The sequence below is a fragment of the Parus major genome, chromosome 2, assembly GCF_001522545.3.
Source record: "Parus major isolate Abel chromosome 2, Parus_major1.1, whole genome shotgun sequence".
NCBI lineage: Eukaryota > Metazoa > Chordata > Aves > Passeriformes > Paridae > Parus > Parus major.
Genome location: NC_031769.1, coordinates 77,973,696 through 77,994,631, shown reverse-complemented (window position 1 = coordinate 77,994,631; position 20,936 = coordinate 77,973,696). Strand labels below are relative to the sequence as shown.

Sequence of the window (20,936 nt, the reverse complement as noted above, 5' to 3'; positions counted from 1 at the left end):
CAGTGCAACAGAAGCTCAAGTGTAGACTTAACCAGAGGATCAGCCGCTATGTCCTGAACTCAGCAAATGCTCTAACGAAGTAACAAAGACCCGATAGTGACAGAGAGTTAATTTACTGTGTGAAATGAATGATCACTCTAAAAGAGTGGATTGTGCTTCAGAAATGGAAAAGTGATTTGTGCTTTCTCAGTATTCAAGTATCTCAGTATCCAAATTGGACTGCAAGGACTTGGAGAGCTGAAGGAAGGGAGGAGATGGCTGCTTGAGTTATAGGTGTGAGAGGAATGGCTGGTGTTGCAATGTGGCACAGCAGCTGATGCAGTTGTGTTTTCTTCTGTGGCAAGGCACTTAGGTTACCTGTCAGCACCACCCTAATGCAGGTCCCAGTTTCGACTGGCATCTGTGCATCCAGTCGTGAAGAATTCTGTGTGTCTAAAAAGCACAAGTTCATCACTAATGCTCTAGAGAAGGACACGTATTTGAGGTTCCTCTCTACCAAATGCGACTGGATGGTTGGCATTTTCTTCCTTCACATTCACTCGTTGAAAAACATGGTTGAGGTGTGAATGGGATGATAACTATACAAGTCCAGCTCCTCTGTTGGAAACTGCAAGGTCTTTTGAAGCAGAGCCACCTAAAGCCAAGAAACAAATAAAATGCTGTAGGAAGAGGACAGTCAGAAAGCAGGCATGTGAACTGACTCTATGGTGCAGATAGGCTAGAGAAATCCTATTGCAAAAGCTTCTCCAAAGTTATTTATTCAGAAAGAAATTCAGTTACTAAATCATCATTAATTGAGCACTGTTCATACGTTTTCAAAACTTTGAAATGTTGCTGTAGAATGCATCGTTAGTTGAAGTATTTTGAAACAGGTTGGAGAAGTATAACTGTCCAGTGGATAATGTTATCCTTTCACAGTGCCTCTTCTGATTAACTCTTAATTCTTAGATAAATTTTTGAGTGCTACTACTTGACCTACTGTAAGACCCATCAGTGTAAGGCTTGTTCAAGTAGCCTTTTCGTGATAGCTAGAGTTTACATATTTGCCTATCAGCCAAAATTTTCATCTCTGTAGTAGAGTTATCTGGAAGAATATTTTCTGAAGTTCCAGCTGTTTGATTGCAGCGTCATTGCAGCTGAGTCCAAATGTTACTACTGGCTTATGGGTTTTGCTTTGGTCGATGTGTCAGCACTCACTTTTGTCTTCTCCAGAAGATGTGTGTGGCATCTGGAGCAGAGATATGTCAGGATAACTCCAGGAGAGAATGTTGGAAACAGAATTTAATGTGAAATTGTAGGCAACATTGATCAATTTTGCTTAAAAATGCTGCTGTGGAGCTCTTGTACTTAATGAAGATGTGCTGAAGGGCTTAGTGAAGGTCACTGCTAGCAGTAAGGATTTGTTGAGATTGTGTCTCTTTAAGGGCTGCTGCCAACTTAAAGAAAACCTTCCAGTCTCTCCATTCTTGTGTTATTTTGGCTGCTGAAAATGTTTGCATTGCCCAGGAGCAGGGATGGGAGACTAAGATGAAAATTTGGATTTCTGAGGACCTACTGTGGGTGAGTTCATTTGCTTTTGCAGATTTGTCTTGAGAGATGGTGAGCTCTGGCAGATGAGCAAAATACTTTATTTTTAAATCTGTCATGAGTTGTAAGTTGATATTATCACAAAAAATAGAAAACCTTTTTTAAAAAAAGTTAATCTAGTATCTAGGGCTTGAATTGATAACTTTAAACAAGACCTCCAGTTCTTCAAAACTCCAAGTGTAGGCTTCATGTTTAGTTCTGGTGTAAAAAGACAGCACTGAATTTGAAGTTGTCAAAGTCTCTGGTCCTTACTGTCAGTAAGGTTGCCCATCCACTCAGAATTAAATATCTGCTTGGCGATACATTTGCATCTTTCAAATTTGTGTGTAATGCATATTTTGCTACCTTGTGTTCAGTTCCTTAATGGTGACATACTTTTGCTAGAGGACAGTGTAAACCTTGGTCCTCTAATGACTCCTTAGGTGCTTGTACAACAACCAGCAGCTGTTTCCTACTGGACTTTAACCCTAGCCTGCCAGCTGTAAGGAGACCTGGTTATACAGCTTCATTTCTTGAGAGGGAGGATAATGGTGTGACTTACTGGGTATTTAAGAAATACTTGTATTAGTAAATTAGTTTGAATTTTATATAAATACCACTAAATAGCATTTGTAAAAATAATCTTTATTATGTTTAAGATGACAGTATTACCAATGATTCTGTGGAATTAAAACTAAGTGGCATATTTTTGTCATCCCAGAATCAGAGATATTAAGGAACATGAACAAAGGGAGGGAGCAAATCTTGTTTCTTCTTCTTGTAGGAGGGGTTTCAATTTTAATTTGCTTGCATTTATAGGTTGACCTTCTGCTTTCATAAAGCTATTTGTAAAAGTCCACCTGGACTTTGTGTAGGTTGTCTGACAGCAATTTGAGGTGACAGAGAAATCCAGGCACATCTTTGCCTCTTCCCTTCCCAGGAAGAGGAGAAGGTTGTAACTGGCAGACTGTGACCCTGTGACCTTTTGAGGCAAGTGGCTTGTACGGGCAAGCATGCCTGGATCTCCCTCAGAAGAGAACAGGTTTTCACCAAGTCTGTTACTGCACCTCTTTGTTCAGAGAATATGAAATGGTATTTCTAAGCCGTGCTTCCAAAGGAAAGAAATCTGTGGCCTCAAAAGGGTACCTCAGCCTGCAATGTATTCTGGCTTCCTTGCATGGCTCCTGGTGTCTTGAACTTTGGTGCATTTTTCTCTCCTCTATTGGATACTTGTAAGGAGTTGTAGTCATTTGCGTGACTCTGATAATAGACCACTTGTAAAATCAAAATTGTCAGGCGTGATTGGAAACACTCCCTGCAGAGTAAGATTTGCTATATTTGGAGTTGTTGTGGGGTAATTTTCTTCACTCCTAATACAGCCACTTTCCCACACTGCCACTCCATTTTGCAGTCAGTACTATTGAGGGCAGAATCCCTTGGTGACAGAGCTATTGAATTCTGCAGACATGTATGTCATTATCAAGCTGGAGATCTCAGAAGACGTTTTGATGGAATATACAGCGCTCCTATGGGAATGTTGACTTAGGCTCAATTCTGCCTCTCCCAGGTGTAATTGCTGTTAGAGACTTTAAAGAATTCGGTGTTGTCCCTTTCAAAAGCACCCCTTATCCCCAGTAAACTTGACTAGCAAGTTCATGTGCATGAAAGGCCACACATTGCTTTCATTGCTTTTTTCTTAATTATGAACACTCAAATGAGAAGAGCAGTTGTTCCTCTAACTAGAATACTGTAGTACAGTTTCCCAGGTAATGGTAAAATTACTAAAGTAATATTTTGGTCAGCTTTCATTTTAGATGATAAATTGTGGACGTGAGTTATCACAGAATACTAGTTATTTCATGGATGGTGTTTGGCTGGTGTTAATAATAACAGCAAAACTTGTTATTAGCAGCTGAAATTGCTGTCTGTAAATTTTCTTGAAATGTCTTCAGGTACAGAAATGTGAAGAGTTATTGTCCTTCCAGGCCAAGCCAAATCTTTGTGTTCCTCTATCCTACCTCTTCCAGTTACCAAACCAAATCCCCAGGTAACACCCCACAAGGATGGGATAAATGTTTGTGAAGCTTCTCCACTCTCTTGCCTCAGCATGCAACTAGGTCTTCCATAGCTCAAAGATATTTCTGTATTTTCAGTGATCTGTGGAGTTTTACTTTTCTACCAACTTGTTCGGTGTCCTCTTGGGCCTGTATATGCATTTATATCTTGAAAGTCCAGTGGTACACAATGTACACAATCACTTTAATCACCTCTTTGTGTAGTTTTGAGCCTGCTACCTTCTAGTTTTCTTTGAGACCTCCATCTTTTGTGTTGAAAGAGTTTGCAAACAACTAATTTGCCCTGACCAAGCCACTCGTGATATTATTAATCTTTCTCATGTTCCTACACTTCTCCATGCTGATGTCTTTCTCTGGTTAGCCACTTGTGATGCAGATGGGTTAGAATCATCCCTCTAATCATCTTGTTGGCCCTTGTCTGGACTTGCTACAATAGGTCATGTCCTTCCTGTGCTGGGACCCCAGAGCAGAGCAGGTAGGGTCTCACCAAAGCAGAGCAGATGAATCCCCTCCCTTGCACTCCTTTGGATGCAGCCCAGAACATGTTTGATTTCTGGGCTGAGTGCACATGGCTGGGTCATGTCCAACCTCTCCAGCACCCCCAAGTCCTCAGCGGGGCCGCTCTGGATCTGTTCATAGCCCAGAATATCCCCAGATCTGTGTTGACAGCAGGGTTTACCCTGACCCAGGAACTGTATCTTGCGCTCGGTCTAGTTAAACCTCATGAAATTCCCAGGGGACCACTTCTTAAGCTTGTCCAGATTCCTCTTGATGTCATCCAATCCTTGAGGCATGTCATCTGCACCACTCAGCTTGGTACTGTCTGCAAATTTGCTGACAGTGCACTTGATCTCTTTGATTAATTTTATTTATCCTTGTTGCTCTTTGTTGAACTTTCTTAGGTTTTTCTACCTTATTCAAGAAGATGGAATTAGATTGTGTTGTAAAAGTAAGCATGTTGCAACTTTACACAGTTGTTTAATGTTTTCAGTGTCATTCTCTCTTTACAATTAATTGAGCATTTAATCTGTTTATTTAATGTCCTTTTCTCCCTATATGGATGCTTTTGTTTATATCTTTATTGGGCATATCTTTGAAGATACGGTTACCAGAATACTTAGTTGACTTTTAAATCATGCTGATGCCACTACCACATCAGAGCCAATGTAGTTTAGGCAATAGATGCAGAGTTAGACAACATCCCCGTTTAAGGAAAATTGAGTATTCACAGGCCAGTTGTCCTGACAGTAAGGGAAAGTGTTCATGACTTCGAATTTCCTGATAGTGGGTGATGAGCCTCAGATCTAGGACCATCTTGAAATTAGTTTTTAAATCTTGAAAGTAAGATGGTTTATTTCTACTCTCTACAAATCCTCTCATAATTGTTAACTTTAGTTCTAAATTGTTGACACTGAGAAACATTTGGGACTTGAGTATGAGATTTTATTCGCAAAGGGGTAGTGTGGTTTCTCATGCCTTTACATAATAGCTCTAAGATAGACTGCCTTGTTTAGGATGCCTTTTATGGGGTGCAGGATGTTGCATCTGTTGGTGGAGGTGAACAAGATCCTGATGTTGCTAGTGATTGTAGAAATGAAGCATTATAAGTTATTGTTTAATTCTAATATAAGCTTATTAGTTCATTGTAACAACAAAAAGAAAATACAAAATCTTACATACAAAGCTGCTGTTGTTAACTTTGGTGTTGACCAATGCTATCATAATTTTCTCTTTGTATTTGAGTGAGCTCCTCTGCCTGGTGACACATGCATGTGACAGTGCAATGAATATTGACATTCAAATAGACATTATATTTAAGCTCTGATACCAGTACACAGTGTTGAAATTGTTGTGGATGGCCTCAGCTTCCAGAAAGATGTACTGTGGAATTTGTGTGTACTCATGGTATCGCAGATCATTTGATTGCTGAGACTGAATGGAGCTTTTGTGAGTACTGGCATTTATGCATATAAATATATGAAAATATGTGTATTTGAGGAAGTATTATGCATGGAAGAAGTTTGGTCCAGTCCATTTCAACTTGCAAGATTTTTCCATTCTATTTAATTTTACTTCCATTGAGATTACTCCTTGGAGTTTGAATGCCAAACCTACATTAGGGAAATGTTTTCTCTTTTGGTGAGGCACATATAACCAATAGCCATGAATGGTTAGGAATATGTTTAATGTATGTGGGATGGTGCAGAAGAGAGCAGTACACAGAAGCTTGGAGCTGTGCTGACCATTCTTTGGTAGCTAGAGCCAGTTCTAAGAGAGTTTACAATTTGTTTTGCTGGAAGAACCAAGAGCTGATGTTGCACACAAATTTCTCTTGTAGATAATGCTTTATACTGTAGAGATGTGAAAATAGAGTTCTTTCCAGGGGATAATAAAATGAGACAATCCCATAATCATATTAGAGCGTATGCTGCGTGTATTATTCGTCTTAGCCAAATAAAGCTTTCTCTGCAACAGCTGAATTAACTGGTTATTATTTGAGGACCTTGGTATTTACAACAATAAATAATGATAAATATAGATTATCACTATTTCATAATTTTTGTAATAGTTTATGATACTGTAATTGTACTGATATCAGTAAATGTAGTTTAAGATAAATTTTCCTCTAAATGCCCTTGAAATACAAGTTACAAGAGAGAATCAAAGGCACCTGTAATCTTCTAGACTTCTCCAATTAATTTAGCCTCTAGACAGTGCAACCTATATTCAGTTTAGTCCTACAAAGTTATTTGTGTAGCCTAATGATGACTTAAAATACCAATGAATTGAGTTTTAATAATCTAAGATTATTAAAGATAATTTAAGACTATGGTTCTTACATAGAAGACAAGAAATCTCTTAAAAGTTCTCATCCAAATCCAAGATTTTTTTATCCATACATTTTATCCAACCTGCAGTTGGTGATAAAATGACAGTGCTTGATAAGCTGCAGATACTTAAAATTCAAAGCAAAGTTTTCTGGTTTTTTTTTTTTTTGTCAAATATGTCACTAGCTTTAGAAAATGCTGCATCTTTAACTGTATAATACAAAGTCAGTAAGAAAAATGCACTTATAAACTAGTAGTAATGTGGATTTAAATTGGAGGGGGGAGCAGTCTTTTTCATAGTAAACAAAGTGTACAGGTTATATGGAATTCCAGGACTGTAATACTGTAAAATAATTTGGAATGCATGCTTGAAACTAGTGCATTGGTTCATACTCTTATCTTGGATGTAGGATAATGTGACTTATGCTTTATGAGGAAGATGCAAATAACTAGCTATTTCTATTTTTAAATACTTGCTCATAAAGAACTCCTAAAAATTCTATTATTATCCTTCATCATACTGTGGTCCTCATAAAATAAGCTTAATACCAAAGCTCCTGTTCTGTTTGCAGAAGAGTATTTTAGGATTGAGCTTGAGTGTGAATGCATGTAACTACAGAATGGGAAATGCCATCTCTTTGCTTCTGTGCGTGTTAGGAAAGCTACTGGTTCTGTAAATGAGAGCTGTCAAGACATAGTTTAGATTAGCACCTACCAGGCTTGTGGCTTAATTCTCCTGAGACTGTTCTTCTTAGGAGGTATTTGGTGCTCATACCAGTTGGACTTCCATGTTTCTCCTAACAATAAATCCTATATGGCCCTGCTGAAATGAGTATCTACCCAAACAGAAGATTTTCACTTGAATTAAAAAGCACTTAAACCCTGAATTTACAGTAGATTAGGTGTCATTGACTACCATAGTTACAAAGGGGTCTGTTACATGTATTCAGTTGTCATGGGTGTTTTTCTTAAGTATTTACTTCAAGCTTGTATAATAGCTGTAGCTGTGTTTGGCTTAGCAAGGGTAAACACAGTGTTATTTTATTTCAAAGCCCCTTTGCTGAAGTTGTTATAAAAAGGGGTTTAGCTAATTAGATATGCCAAATAACTCAAAATAGTGCAGGAAATGTCCAGTTAGAATAAGTGGTACCAAGCATTCTGTTTAAGTGCCTTTGAAGTTAGTTGTTTTCAGAGCTTTCAGAGTGAAGGTCCTTTTTAAAGCAGTATAGCAATTGCTCATACAAATCATAGTTATACATAAAGGTTGGTTTGTTTGGAGGATCCACACACCACCCTCGGCCCCCAGTCCAATATTGAGGGAAGGTGGTGGTTGTTTGTATGCATGATCTATTTTTTTTTTAAATTATGATTACAACAAAACAGAAACAAGTATGTACTTCTCAGAGGGAAGAGTGCTGTAAACTACTCAGGCATGAGTTTGAGAAAGTTGAGTAAAATCTTAGTATATGTGTAGTTCAACATAAACAGCTATTTTGGATATTATTTCAGTATCAGAACTACTGATTAACTCTTTATTTTCACAGCACACTTGCATCCTCTCAGTCATGCTTTAGCTGTTAGTTGAACTTCTTAGTTGCCCCTAACTGCACTACATGAAAATTTAAGCAACTTCGTTTAAATTAAATACTAAATTTTAGATACCAGCTTAAGTTAGTCATTTGCTAACATGCTTGAGTGTTCTTCAGAGGCAGTAGGCAGTGTTGTAATGATATATTTGCTAGCCCTAACTGGTGAAAAGAGGTCAAGTAACTAAAAGGCTGTTACTGATCAAATGCAATGTATATAGACCAATTTGAATGCTATTTATTAGAATAATGCCTATACTGTTTTTAAAGCACAGTCTGTTACTGGGGACTGTCTTAAATGCAGGTCTGCCATGTGTCATTGTAGACACTTCTCCATGGCTGGGAGGAAAGACCATCACTTTTGAAGGGCTCAGGCAAGGGAGAATGGGAACATAGCAGAGGTCTGAGAAAAAGTCCAGAGGTCGGATGGTTTAGTGAAATGAACTAAATGCTCACATTTTAAATGTAGTCAGCCTTAAAATTGAGATCTGAAAGGAACAAAGGCATATGGAAAATGTAGATCCCCAAAGGGGAGAGGAGCAAAACCCACTAGCATGGAGATGCAGAACTGTGGAGTTGGATGTGTCCTGCTTAGTTATGTAAGATAATTTTTAGCTTGAAAATTCCATGGGAATACCAAAAGCTTGCAAAAGTTATGATTAGGTAAGAATGTATCTTTATTTTTGCTAACAAGTAATGGCCTAAACATTCTCTGAATTAAGTAATGTTATTTTTATGATCTGTTACTATGTGTTCCATGTTACAGGATGAGACCCTTGAATTTCCTGTGGATTTAAATCTTGCTTTAATCATACAAAATAAAGCCAGGCACTAATATTCTTTTAAGTCATGTTTATGTTAGTCTACATCTTCTGACACAAGTTCATGGTAGCATTGTCACATTAAAAACAAATCAAGAACAAAAACAAAGCTATGTTGTGTGTCTTGGAATTATGAACTTACCTTTTTTCATGTTCCTAGATGTGAAAAATTAGGACATCCTTAGTATTTGTCCTTGATCTTACTGCAGTGGATGTAACAGTTGATTGCATTAATTGCACAGTGGCTTAGTGTCTGTCTGGCAATAGCACTGCTGTAGCCAACACACAAATAACACTGCTGAGTGGATAAGATCTCATTTAATGGAAGTGACTTAATCCAAGTTTGCCCTAGGGTTTGGATTTGTAGCAAAAATGCTAGTTTCTTAGAGCTGCTGTAGCTGGAACAAGAACTGCTCTTACTAAAAACTCAAACTAATAAAAAAGTGTTTTGTAATGAACTTCTCAAAGCATTTGATAACTTAAATGTTTCAAACATTACAAATTGTTTCTGTTACTTTTAAGATAATTTAATCTTTATGTACAACAATAAAATTACTGTCCTAAACATGAAGATCCAAACCAGAAATTATTTAGAAGCATGTGAGAGAAATTGCATCCCAGTCAAAAAAAGAAATTTACTTTCTAATTATTTCCTCTTGTTGGCTTAGCTAAAATATGTGTTCTACTAAGAAGCTTATATATTAACATAAATAAAAGCAAACTGTCCATAACTAAGAACTTGAATAAATTGAATATAAATAAGTGTGAATTTCAATTGCTTTTCCAAATATTAAATTCTAAGACAGAATGCATGAAGAAATAAAAATCACTTAAACACCCACCTAGGTCTTTTGGATTGCAGGGTTAATAAATCTTCAGTGATTCCATATGTAATGGGAAAAGCATTAAACCTTAGCAACTTTGTGATTTGACTGACAAGTAGTTATCAGGGTAAAAATTACTGTTCAGTGTTGTTAGAGAGTTTGGTGTTCTTTTGGGGCACTTGAAAGTTGGGGCAAAATGCAGGATACACTTAGAAGATACTGCAGTATGCTTTTCTCTTAAAACAGTAAGGACTTTTGAAACAAATTGAAGATTATTTACTGCACCAGGAATACCTGCTTGTGATGTTCTATAGTAAATTACTTAGTTAAATTAAAATTAAATTCCTATTTAGGAATAAAAATACTTATTGAAAAGAAATAATTCCTTTAGAGCACAGAATGAGGGTTTCTTTGCATCACTGAAAATTCTGCAGATTTTTAATGTCTTACCTGTATTTTTCATTGACAGACTTAAATGTTCACAATACTGACATTCTGCTGGGTGAAGTTTTAAAACATGTTTGCAAGTGCTTGAATCTAACAGCTCTGGAAAAAAGAACAAGTGTGCAGAATTTTTGTAAACTCTAATCCATGCCTTTAGAGGGGATGAATACAATTTGAGATTCTGAAGTGATTTTTGTTCTTGTTTTGGGATGTTGTTTGATTGTTTTGGTTTAGTGTTTTTTTAGTTGATACAGATGCACAAACATGTGAATTGAGATCAGTGCAGCCACGATATTGAAGTAACATGTAACTGAAAGCGAGGGTGATGATTACTATTTAAGGAAGAATTCTAGTATGTTAAATGTCAGTTTGAGCAGCTCCAGATGACATGGGGAAGAAGAGCCAAACTTGTGTGTGACAGTTTTTGGTCAATCTTTGAGCAAAGAATAAGAAACACATTAGAAGGATTTTTGTTAGGAATTAGTGTATGACTATATATATGTAAAATAAAGGCATTCACATGACTGCTTAGAAAAAACCCTAACTTTTCTCAAACTGAACCATTTGGACTTCATGGTACTGGAGTGAGGAACGCTTGTCATTGACTTGTCAGACATTGACAGGTTTTTTGATAGCTGTTGGAAGGAGCTGTTGGAAGGATAAGGAAATAAGTACAAATTTGTAGCAGTCCTTAGTGGTTCATAGCCAGAGAAATATGCTAAAACAAATAAAAATGATGGTGCTGCGGTTCATTAATAATACCTTTGAATTGCTCATCACAGTATTAACTACAAAATGAAAGTGCTGGGAATGTCAGAGTTGCCAGCTGCTCAATTTGAGCTCAGTCAGTCACCTGCTATTTTATGGGCTATGGAAAGTAGGTGATGACGTGCTTCAAAGAGTATAGTTACTCGTGCTTATGGGGATATTTTGGTAGTTCTTATTTCTCTGTAGTAACTCTGTGGTCAGATAAAAGGAAATGTTGAACCAGTAGGTCCCAAATGATACACTGTTTCCAAGCATGTAAGCTCTTTTCCATCCTGTATTACCCGGGGAAAGTACGCATGTACCTCTTTGTCCAGGCATACTGTGCCAAGGTACTGTTCTTTGTCTTGCGTTGGTAAAAGCATGAGATCCATGTTTAGTAGTGTTCAGGCTTTTTTTTTTTTCCTGCTTTAAAGTCCAGTAATTTCTAGGAAGTGTAGAAGCTGCTCAGTTGTTTAGAAAGTTACAGGTCAGATATTGTTGATCCAATAAGGACATGTGTAAGGGAAAAATGGGAGAGGAAGAGGGTTAAATTCTGCGACAGAAATTTAGACATACAAATGAATGTGTTCCTTGCTGCTCACGGTTATAAGGTATACTGCCCTATATTGCCTAGTTTTTCAATTTGTAGCTTAAATGTGCAGTTTTGTGGCAGTGTGAATATGAAAATATTGATGATGTTGACTCAGTTCAAATCACCTGTCTTACTTCCGTAGGATTTAAAAATCTAATTTTGAGACTTTACACAGTACAGATTGTGCAGAGTAATATACACCAGTGACCTGCTGGTTGCTCACAGCACTTGTGGAAGAGCTTCATGTTAATGTTACTGTTAAGAGATGCTCTCTGTTGTGCAGGCAGGCATGACCAGTGCTGTGGTGAAGAGGCATTTAGACTGGAACAGTGGAGAGACAGCTCCACATTCTCAGGAGGTTAAGAAGAAATGAAACCATACAAACTTCTAAGTGTTTCTGATAATTTGATTGAAATTTTAACTGACTTAAACTAATGATGAGTCCTTATTGTTTAATAAGCTCTTCCTTGTCGCTTTGGTTAAATATAGAATAAAGGGGGGAAATTTAAGCTCAAATAATTGTCTGTTTGGCACATGGAGTAATGAAAGTGTAGATCTGATAAGAGGATGTTAGAACAAGTTTTTTAAACAATTTGAAAAAGCAAAGGACATAATTTAGCTTGGTGGGTACAACTGGATTTAAGCCCTGTGCTTTTTTCCTTACCTTACCTTACCTTATACAGAAATTCATAATCCTTGGTAAAAAAATGTGTCAGGTTGCTTTATATAGAGGGAGTGAATTTTGCTGAGGATGCTTTTTGGAATGATTTTGACTATTAATAACAAAGACTGTTTATTCTCTTGACTCAAGCATTTAACTCAAGCTGGACATGGTAGTGGCTTTTGGAATTGTTACCAAGGGTACCCATTGGTGCCACAGAAGCAACACAGACACAAGGCTTGTCAGGTGAGGATACAAATGATCCAAGTTGTCATTGGATATATGAATATAATTTGACTTGTCAGTATCTAGGTGTTAAGCTGCGGAAAGGAAGTAGCTAGATTTTTAGAACTAGGAAAAAAGGTAGGAGATTGTTGGTAAGGAGCTATATTTTTATTTGTAGCCAAATAGCTAGCATTTTGATTTAAAAATTACAGATCTGCATCCCTTGTTGTGTGACTGTCTTCTGCCCACCTCTGAATTCTGTTGCTTTTGATTGTGTCAGCAGAATGTGGAAGACTATTACTGGGAGCTGCTAGAGCTCTCTCTAGTAGTAAACTTGCTCATAGTTCAAATCTGCTTTTGAAATAATACAAGTTGCAGGTATTGGTGGTAATCTGCACTCAAGAGCAGTCAGTAGTATTATCGAGGCACTTATGAATACTTTCCAAGGGGTTTTGGTGTGACTGGGAGGGTTCTTACCTTTAAGTGTTGTTAAGCATGTGCAAATTGCATGATGGCCCAAGCTCCTGGGAGCAGTGATGGTACACGCAGGTTCTGTCTGATAGAAACACACTGGAGCTGAAGATGCTGAGTGCTGTAGTCATAGCTAGAGGCTTCATAGGAAGGTAGGAGAAATATGTGGATTGTGTTGTGAAATACGTGGTCAACTCATTGCTTTACTACATTAAAAATAATGTACTATATGTATACTACATATACATATGTATGTCTATATTACTATATGTAATGTAGTATATATAGTTACATTGTCAAATGCTTGTAGAGTCAAATGGTATTAGGTAGCCAGTTTTGATTAATGATATTCAATGTACACTAACCTTGATTTTTTTTTTTTTACCTATATCTTCCTATTATTGTAGTGTGGTCATGAAGCAAAAATATATCCCAGAGTAACCCTCAGAAGGGGTTGAAGGGGATGAAGTAACCCCTATGAAATTAAGATGTAGGTGAGAGCAGTATGGTGCTTACACAACACAGTGGCTATTTTACATGTAGCAGAATTTTATTTGTTCTTGTTTATAAAATTTCTCAGCAACCACAGACTTAGTGGGGTGTGGGGTACTGTGACACTTTGAAACTCATTGAGATCTCAACAGAATTGGGGCTGAGTCTGTACTAATTAGCATGGCTTGTTTCCATGCATGTGTTGTGTTCACGAAAGGTATTTGGCCTGTGACCACAGGGTTCACGGCAAAGCTGGGTTTTGAATTGAATCTCCTGTGGTCTGTAAGCTGTCATCAGATAGGCATTTCATAACTTAAAAAGGCTGATATTTCTGGATCTAAGCTGACCCTTGAAATAACTGAGCACCATCTCTGTGATGATGTGTTTATTTCATCAATTCTGCACCAGAGCTTGATCATGCTGGTTCTCTTACTTGTGACACAGTTGACCAGCAATCCCCAGTAACTCATATACAGTGATGTAAATTACTGTTATTTAGAAACTGCTGGTTGGTACAAAAAGTGTCCAGTGTGAGAATAAGTAAGGCAGCTGTCTTCCTTTGCATTTAAGGTTGTTTGCTGTTATCAAAACCTGTGAAGGTCTTCTAGAAGGGTATTGAAGAGAACTCTGACCAAGTGACAAGCTGGGAAGCATTTGTAGGTAGAAATTGCATGTAGTCTGGGAGTAAAAAGCTAGAAAATACTCAGTGACTTAGTATGTGGAAGGAAATTTAAATCTTAATCTTATACCTTAAAATTGCTGTGATTTGTAATGTGAAGATACAACACAAATCAGATGTTACTTGGAAAAAACATTACATTTAAGTGGCTGAGTAGATCTGAGGCATTTGACTTTTCATGGAAGTGTTGTCACATGAAACTTTGGGTTTTGTGTTAGGTGATAGTACATAGAGATACATGAAGTCTGAGTTACTGGCAAACAGCATGTTAGAACAGAGTGAAATGTTTTCTAAAATCCAAAGAGAAGGCGATATTCAGTAACAACAGGTTTACTGAATTTCGTTAGACAATGGAAAAGTAATTTTGGTGTTGAGGGCGGGGGGGAAGCTATGATTACTTAGCTACAATAGAGTTCTCCATCTGAGATGTGCAGTCAGCACAGTCCAGGTACAGCTGTTGGCTGCAGGTAGCATCTCCTGCCTCCTAATGCATTGTGTCCTTAAACCTGGAGACCAACTGAGCAATTAAACAGCTGGAGGGGAGTATTTGGAATAAAAAATGCAACTGGACTGTTATTGGTTTAGAAACTACTGCAGTATCAGTGTGCGGGGAGTAATTTTCAGTGGCTTAGTGACAATTAGTAAGTCAGCTTTTCTAATCTTGCAGTTGAAATTTTAACAGAGCAGAAAAACTGCTAGCAAATGGGTAAAATGGTTTAAATTTTTAGCATTTATTCTTTTAAAAGGGTGGCAGATCCATGGAAAATGGTAAAGGGTTTCATCTCTTAGTTTTAAAGGTGTGTAGAAAGCAGGTGTATTGTCTTCCTGATGTAGATGGTTTGGCTAATTGGAGGTGCATTAGATTGAGTAGCAGCCTTGCATGTTCGCGTGGAACTAAGGATTTGGCAGAGTGATAGACAGAACTTTTTATACTTCAGAACTTTGACAAGTTCCCCTCTTAAATGACGTGTATTACAGACAACTGTAAGAAGTAGTTAGCCATTTATCAGTTCTTCCTTGCTAGGATAAGGTAACTGTATTGTGCTTTTAGCTATTTGGAACATACAACAGGGTGATTTGATTGATTTATTTGCTGAATACCTTTAGAAAAGGCTCCTCAAGGCACACTTCCTTAAATGAGTTGCCTCGGTTTGTCATTTCAATGCATTACTGTTCATATTGCTATTCTTATAGGGGAACTTGCAGGATTTTAGCTGAAGATGATTGTAGGAGAGCTTCTTCCTTATCCCCTGCTGTTTATATTTGTTTTGAATTAATTTGTTTTAAAACAAATCTTTCTGTTCTTGGTGTTATTGAATCTTGATAGTGATTTTTACTGTGAAGGATTAGGTATTTTTTGGTTTTTTGGGTTGGGTTTCTTTGGTTTTTGTTTTTTGGGTTTTTTTGGGGTTTTTTATTTGTTTTTTGTTTTTGGTTTTTTTTTTTCATTGCGCAGGGCAGGATGCAGAAGTTCTTACAAAGAAAGGTGTTGTTTAAATAGATACGCTTCCAAGGACAAAATGAGAGTTGTTGAATTGTAGTATAGGGTTGTCTCATTCCTTGTAGAATAATGAAACAGCAGCAGAAATAAGCACAAGGTAAATAGGTTCATAAATGAAACCCCAACCAACCAACCATTGTCACTCGAGTTTCTGGCTTCATATTTTGTTCCTAGAATACACAACTGAAATGGAAATTTGTGAATTAAATTAAGGCCAGAACTATAATTTATTGTAATGGGAGGGAAATCTGAATATCTTATACAAAGAGTATTTTTAGAATTGGTTGATTCTAAAAAGCTGACAGCTTTTTCCACATTAGGATTATTTTAGTCAGAAGAAGAAAGTAGTGTGTTCTATTAGTAGAACAAGCTTGGTACACAACTCAGATTATTGCATTTAAAAGTATTTTTTCCTGTTGCATCAAGATATGTCCTTTCTTCCAGTAGGGAAGTCTTCTCAAAAACTTATAAGGTGTGTATAGTTTCAACGTAAATAACAAGATATTCTGAAACGTTTCCACTCAGCCCTTCAGGAATAAGAAATTGTACATGTCAAGCAGAAGAATACAAGTCTGATGTCAAGTATTGTCTTGCATAATCCCTTGTAAATACAGGCAAATGGGAGAAATATGGTAGTGTCTGTCAAATACTGAAAATATTAGTTTGTGAGCCTAAGGCTAGCTAAAAAATGTGGCAGAAGCAAACCACAATCAGAAATACCCAAAACAGTCACCACTTTACAACTCAGCTCTCTCTGGCATTACACAAGATATTGCTGAGCAACAAGAGTTCTGTCAAGGCCTGACTCAACATTTGTCATCTGCTCAACACCTTCAGTTTCTGTGTATCCCCTTCGTGCTTGTCCTCTTCTGCCTCTGTTCAGGTACTTCACCTGCCTTGCCCTGCCCCACACATCCACTGCTTCCATAGCACTTTCTTCTCTTGCCTGAATGGAGCCTGGATAGACCTGCAGCCCTAGCCCTAGCTGCTGCTGATTGTCTTCCAGGTGCTGCACAGGAGTGCACAGGAGTGCATCATCCGGTGCTGCATTCTCTCCCCTTCCTTACTCCTGGCTCTCTTTCCATGTTGAGGGGGACAGCTTCTGCTGTGCCTTCCCTCTCAGCATTGTGAAAAATGAGGTTCACATATTTTTTTATAGAATTTAAAAGTTTAATAGAAAGACAATTACCTCCCCCAGAGCTCTGGTCACTGCTGTCCTCATCTGGACAAGATAATCTAAGAATAGAGGGGGGTCTCAAACTATCTTTTTCAGTCTTTGGGTTATACAAACAAAAGTAGTTTTTGTTTTAATACTATGCCATAGCTCAACATATATGTATATTGTATTTCTAAGTTTCATCAATAACAGAAATAGAAGGAACTATATTAATATAATAAAGTTTTCTAACCTTATACATAGAACATTCATTTTAATATTTGCAAAAAGCCAACAATATAGTATGTATCTATAACAGCATGATAAAGCATCCTGCACTGGGTGGCCACTCTGTGGTACAGGGGATACCTGTGTAGGTAAAAGGACTGTAAGGATCTGCTAATGGCAAGCTCTGCTGTGAGGGCTCTCTGGGGGGGACTGCACAAGGTAGGCCATGTGATGCACAAGGCAGGCTGGTGTAATTCTGGAAAAAAATAGGAAAAGCATGTGGCCCAAGATTTTATGCTTTTCCGCTCTTTCCATAGATCTTGAAAGTTTCTTTTTTACACTTTGTTGTTTTAAGTTTCTTACAATGTGTTGAAAACTTATTCTCAAATCTTTCCAATTCTTCCTGATATTAATTGTGCTGTCCTAACGTTGTATGCTGCTCACCATGTGGGCTGCATGTAGATGCTGTTTCTGTGATGAATTTCTCTAGCCTCTGGTTATCTACTCTTATCTTCCATAGCACTTTTTTCATGCTTCCAGAAATAAAAAGAATTTTTTGCAATTTTTCATTGCTACTTGAGGAATAAATAGCTTAAATAAAAATTATGAAGGTTTCTGCTGACTAGTAATTATTATATCTTTGTACCATCAATACATAGGTCAAAAAATTAAGCTATAAATATAATAAGTTGAATACTTGCAATCATTTGCCAGGGAGTGCTGTAAGTGAATTTTAAGCATTGTTTTTGGATTATTGTTAAGCATCCTAGCTGAAGTCACCTGCAGGGAAAAGCATTCCAGAAGCCTTCTTTTGTGCCACTGTTGGAAGGATTTGGTTAGCATAGGAGACAAGTGTGGCCTCAGCTAAATCTAATTTAGGGTGGCAAGAAGTCTTAAAGCTGATTTGGCACTCAGCAGAAAGAGCCCGCTGAGAAAGAGGATAAAAAGGATCTTCACCTTAGGCTGTAATTCAGTTTGCAATTCAGAAACAGTGCCAGACTGAGCTTCCTGGCCACTCATGCTCGTTCCTATGCATGCTGGATTTGAACAAAACTGAGTCAGTATTAGACCTTACCCCCATGCCCCCATCTTTTCAGCAGATTACTCTTTGGCTGGATCAGTTCCCTGCGGCTTTTCATCATGCAGCTGCACAAGCGCTTCTGTTGGCACAACAGTGGGAGCAGTGTAGGGGCAGGAAAGAGCTGCTGGGAACATGGACCCTTTGGATCAGCTTAGGGATCCACCAGCCACAGTCTGCATCTTCACTTTGTTTAAGCAGAGGAGAAGTCTCATGATGAGGCTTATGTGAAAGCTTGACTTCCAAGTCTAGAGGGCCATGTGAGTAGTCAAGGGTTTTACCTTGCACAGGCTTCTAGGATATCCATGTGTTTCAGCTGAATCTCATTTTAGGTGGAGGAGGCTGGACATCTGAAAATGCCATACTGTGTTGATGACTTTCCTGTGACTTGATAATAGTTGATATTCCCCCTGTAAGCATTGCTGCAGCCTTTGAATAAAACTGTGACATGCAAAAGGTATTTCTGATTCAGTCTTGACTGCTGCAAAATGTCCACAGATGCTCTTAATTCCTCTGTAGGTAGAAGAGCTGAAGATAGAACATTGGTTTAGTTTGGGTGCTTTCTTTCTGCTTATGTAATGAAAATGGAACTGTTTAATTGTGTGGAAAGCTTAGCTTGTATGAGGATTGAGGGGAGTAGAGACTGTGGTGTTGGAACACTGTTGAATGGGGCAGACAGGAGGTATCTGATTTCTTCTTGCTGTAAAAGTCCTTGTAAGCCCTGCTTGTTAGGGTGAGATCCTTCTGAATAAGTTCAGCTGAACACACAATCCAGTACTCTATCAAATGATGCATTTAGATAAGATTCCTTGATAAATGACATCTCCAATAACTTCAGCAGTGACAATTGGCTTTAATTTGTTCCCGCACTGTTGGTGTCCAAGTGTCTTCTCATTTGTTCCTTCAACACTGGTATGGCATAGGGGTTTTACACTTTCTCTGTTAGCATATTCCTTTTTTTTTTTTTTTCCCCATAATTAATGAGTGGAAATACTTAAAGGATGAAACAAACGTGAGAGGACAAGACTGAGATGTGAAAAGTAACACTAGGGCATCTGACGATTCAGTATCATCAGGTCGAGGGGAAGTAATATGTTATATACAATTGGCAGGAGCATGGCTGCTCAGATACCCAGTGAAGAGGCATCTTGCAAAAAACTCTTCCCAAAAAGTCAGTTGTGATGTTCGAACCGTGTGCTCAATTGCCTGTTGATGACTGGATTGTTGCACCTCTTTAGCTGGTGCTTAGGTGCTCCTTGAGAGCCAGTAGCTGTGACACTTCTACTTACTCTGCTCTCAAACAGCATTGACTTTCTGGAAATAGATTTTTGAAAGAATGTTCCATGTAAATTTTAAGTGCACTCTTGAACGGTATCCCTACAGTGATGCAAGATGTATTTTAAGAGACTGACTCACTTTTGAAATTCTGCCAACATTCTGCAAAGAGGAAGATCTGAGTAATATTATTAGTTAGAAAATATGTCTACCGGGACAGGTAATAGCAGAGAAATTTTTTCCCTATACAATGTAGCTCCAATAAGCTGGGTGTAGTCTGAGGCTAAAGCTCCATCTACCAATGTATTTAGTATAGTTAAAGAAGAAAACCAAGGTTTTTTTCCAGGAAGTTGTTTTTTTTTTTTTCCCCCAAAGAGATTTCAGGGTTTTTTTGAAATTAGGTTGTTATTCAAGAACTAAGGAAAAGTAAGAAAAAAATTTCTCTTTTACATGAGAAATCCTGCTTGTAAATACAGTCTAAGCAGACTAAAGAGTTTCAGATGAAAGCTAGTATGAAAGCTGTTCTTAGGAAGATGTGACTGGATCTACCTGCACACAAGAAGATTGGACTCCTTAGCAGTACTGAAGCTACTCAAGCCAATGCCTGAAACAAAAAAGTAAAGCGATGTCAGTTAAGCTAAATTGTGAAATTTAGCTCAAATTTTGTATTTCTGCCAGGCTGAAGTGGAAGTGGAAAATAGTTTTATTTTTTGTGTTTTGTATTAAAGCAGAAGCATAGCTAATACTGCCACTGCCAGCTGCTACCAGCATAATTACCACTGTGTGCAGTTTTGGGATGTGCATCCTGTCCAAGTACTGGCCTTCTTAATTTTCCTGAGCTCTGGGCTGAAGCAGTTTGTAGCTCCCATGTTGTTGAATGCTATGGGAGAGAAATACACAGTTTTGGCTTTGTGACCTATCCAGTGTATGGTTCATAGTTCTTTTGGCTGTGAAGCCTTATTTTCCATTCAGAATTAGGAAAAAAATACTTTGGTACTGTACTTTGTGACCCAGAACTGTACCCTAGTTCTTATTAATAAAATGGAGAGCTGGGACAGCCTTATTCCCTCTGATATTTTTGTGTCTTCCTCATTTAATTTTATGTGAAAACCAGTTTAAACATCACTTTAAATGAGTAAGCTTTCTTAGGCTGTATATCAAAGAAAAATTGTTAATAGCTTTTTATAATAATCTGACTGAAGATGATTCCTGCTGATAATTAGATATGTATTACTCAAGACAATGGAAACTGGGATATGGAGAGAGGTGAGGAGGGGCTATGGAGTATTTTTTGTTTTCCCTACCATTTGTTATACCTCCAGTTCATGGTCTCTTTAAATTCCTCAAAATGAGAATAGTCTTCATTGAATTGTTGACATTTTGGCCTTGAACTTCTTGAACTTTAACGCAGTGGTATGGAAAACTGAAAAAATCATAGCCTGTATGTCAAGATTTGCTCCATGTACATAAAATGTGTGGGTAGGGAAGCAAGAAGAAAAATTTAACCAATATGTAGATTGTGGTGTTTAGCTTCTGCACCAAGATATGCTGGGTTGACAATTTCAGGGTTCTTTATCAGGTGCCATATGTGTATTAGCTGCCTAAATAAAATTTTCCAGAATTCTGGTTGTGTTTAGAAGCTTATGTCAATATTAGGTTTGAGCCTGTTACTGTGAAGGGAACACTG

General features: G+C 37.7%; 1 protein-coding gene across 3 annotated transcripts in view; it reads left to right on the top strand.

Annotated features, from left to right (window-relative positions):
- Nucleotides 1–20,936, top strand: part of TRIO (trio Rho guanine nucleotide exchange factor) — a 242,519-nt gene that overhangs the window by 20,952 nt on the left and 200,631 nt on the right. The gene's annotated exons all lie outside the window — the stretch shown is intronic.